The sequence below is a fragment of the Limulus polyphemus genome, unplaced genomic scaffold (assembly GCF_000517525.1).
Source record: "Limulus polyphemus unplaced genomic scaffold, Limulus_polyphemus-2.1.2 Scaffold3558, whole genome shotgun sequence".
NCBI classification, from domain to species: Eukaryota; Metazoa; Arthropoda; class Merostomata; order Xiphosura; family Limulidae; genus Limulus; species Limulus polyphemus.
The window spans coordinates 1-2313 of NW_013669168.1; the positions used below are offsets into that span (position 1 = coordinate 1).

Here is a 2313-nt window from a genome sequence, read left to right on the forward strand (position 1 = left end):
ACATTAACCATACAAAACTAGAGAGGATAATATACATTAACAATACAGAGCTACACAGCATAATATACATTAACAATACAGAACTACACAGGATAATATACATTAACCATACAAAACTAGAGAGGATAATATACATTAACAATACAGAGCTACACAGCATAATATACATTAACAATACAGAACTACACAGGATAATATACATTAACAATACAGAACTACAGAGGATAATATACATTAACAATACAGAACTACACAGCATAATATACATTAACAATACAGAACTACACACGATAATATACATTAACCATACAGAACTACACAGCATAATATCCATTAACAATACAGAACTACACAGGATAATATACATTAACAATACAGAACTACACAGGATAATATACATTAACAATTCAGAACTACACAAGATAATGTAAAACACCAATACAAAAGGTAATATACATTAACAATACAAAATTACACATCATAAAATAAAGCACTAATACAAAACTACTTATATATCCCCATTTTTAGAACAGAAATACATAACACACACATGCAAAGTTCACTAGAATGACCACATTTCTTTATTAGTAACTAAATTTGCAAAACATACCACCTGTTATTAACAAGTTTTATTATACATGATGTTTTGATACTAGGTTGTGCATCAATTGATTTGTTACAAACTCAATCCATAGACTTAAAATCCTGTATTCCCACATTTTGTACTTCAATAAAGCTCTTTTTGTATGAAATTGTATTATTAATTCTGCCAAAATATTTTTTTCATTTATCTCATTTACATGAACTTACAGTCTTTTCTACCTTCCTAGCATACCTAAATCCTGTGTTTTTACACATTATATTAAACATTGTTAGCTTCCTCATCATTCATGTTTGTTTTGAATTTTGTGCAAAGCTACACGAGGGCTATTTGCACTACCTTCCCTTATTTAGCAATGAAAGACAAAAGGAAAAGCAGTTAGTTATCACCACCCACTGCCAATTCTTGGGCTACTTTTTTATCAACGAATAGTAAGATAGACCATCACATTATAACACTGCTACAGCTGAAAGGGCAAGCATGTTTGGTGGGACAGGGATTTGAACCCACGACCCTCAGTTCGCAAGTTGAGCACCCTAACCACCTGACCATGCTCTCATGATTCTTATTATATTAAATATTATCTTTGCCATCATTCTTATTATGTTAAACATAGTTAGCTTTCTCATCATTCTTATTATGTTAAATGTTGTTATCTTCCTCATCATTCTTATTATGTTAAATGTTGTTATCTTCCTCATCATTCTTATTATGTTAAATGTTATCTTCCTCATCATTCTTATTATGTTAAATGTTATCTTCCTCATCATTCTTATTATGTTAAATGTTGTTATCTTCCTCATCATTCTTATTATGTTAAACATAGTTAGCTTTCCCTCATCATTCTTATTATGTTAAATGTTGTTATCTTCCTCATCATTCTTATTATGTTAAATGTTATCTTCCTCATCATTCTTATTATGTTAAATGTTATCTTCCTCATCATTCTTATTATGTTAAATGTTGTTACCTTCCTCATCATTCTATTATGTTAAATGTTGTTAACTTTCTCATCATTATATTATGTTAAATGTTGTTAGTTTTCTCATCATTCTTATTACGTTAAATGTTAATAATGCTTGGAGACAGTACAAAACCTTGGACACTTGCTGTTATGTTAAACTTATATTAAAGTTTTTCTTCATTACCCATTCAAGCCGTCTCCAAGCATTATTAGTCTCTAAGTGGGTTCCTCGGCATCGATTGCTAAATGTTGTTAACTTTCTCATCATTCTTATTATGTTAAATGTTATCTTTCTCATCATTCTTATTATGTTAAATGTTATCTTTCTCATCATTCTTATTATGTTAAATGTTAGTTTTCTTATTATGTTAAATGTTGTTAACTTTCCCATCATTCTTATTATGTTAAATGTTGTTAACTTTCTCATCATTCTTATTATGTTAAATGTTATCTTTCTCATCATTCTTATTATGTTAAATGTTAGTTTTCTTATTATGTTAAATGTTGTTAACTTTCCCATCATTCTTATTATGTTAAATGTTGTTATCTTTCTCATCATTCTTATTATGTTAAATGTTAGTTTTCTTATTATGTTAAATGTTGTTAACTTTCCCATCATTCTTATTATGTTAAATGTTGTTATCTTTCTCATCATTCTTATTATGTTAAATGTTAGTTTTCTTATTATGTTAAATGTTGTTAACTTTCCCATCATTCTTATTATGTTAAATGTTGTTATCTTTCTCAT

General features: G+C 28.1%; 1 long non-coding RNA gene across 1 annotated transcript; it reads right to left on the reverse strand.

Moving 5' to 3' along the window:
• Positions 1 to 1186: 1186 nt before the first annotated feature.
• Positions 1187 to 1895, reverse strand: LOC111088333. Its single transcript, XR_002612877.1, has 2 exons — positions 1572 to 1895; positions 1187 to 1469 (listed from the first exon to the last, which is right to left on the reverse strand). It is a non-coding gene; the product is annotated as an uncharacterized LOC111088333 (long non-coding RNA).
• Between the last annotated feature and the right edge of the window lie 418 nt (positions 1896 to 2313).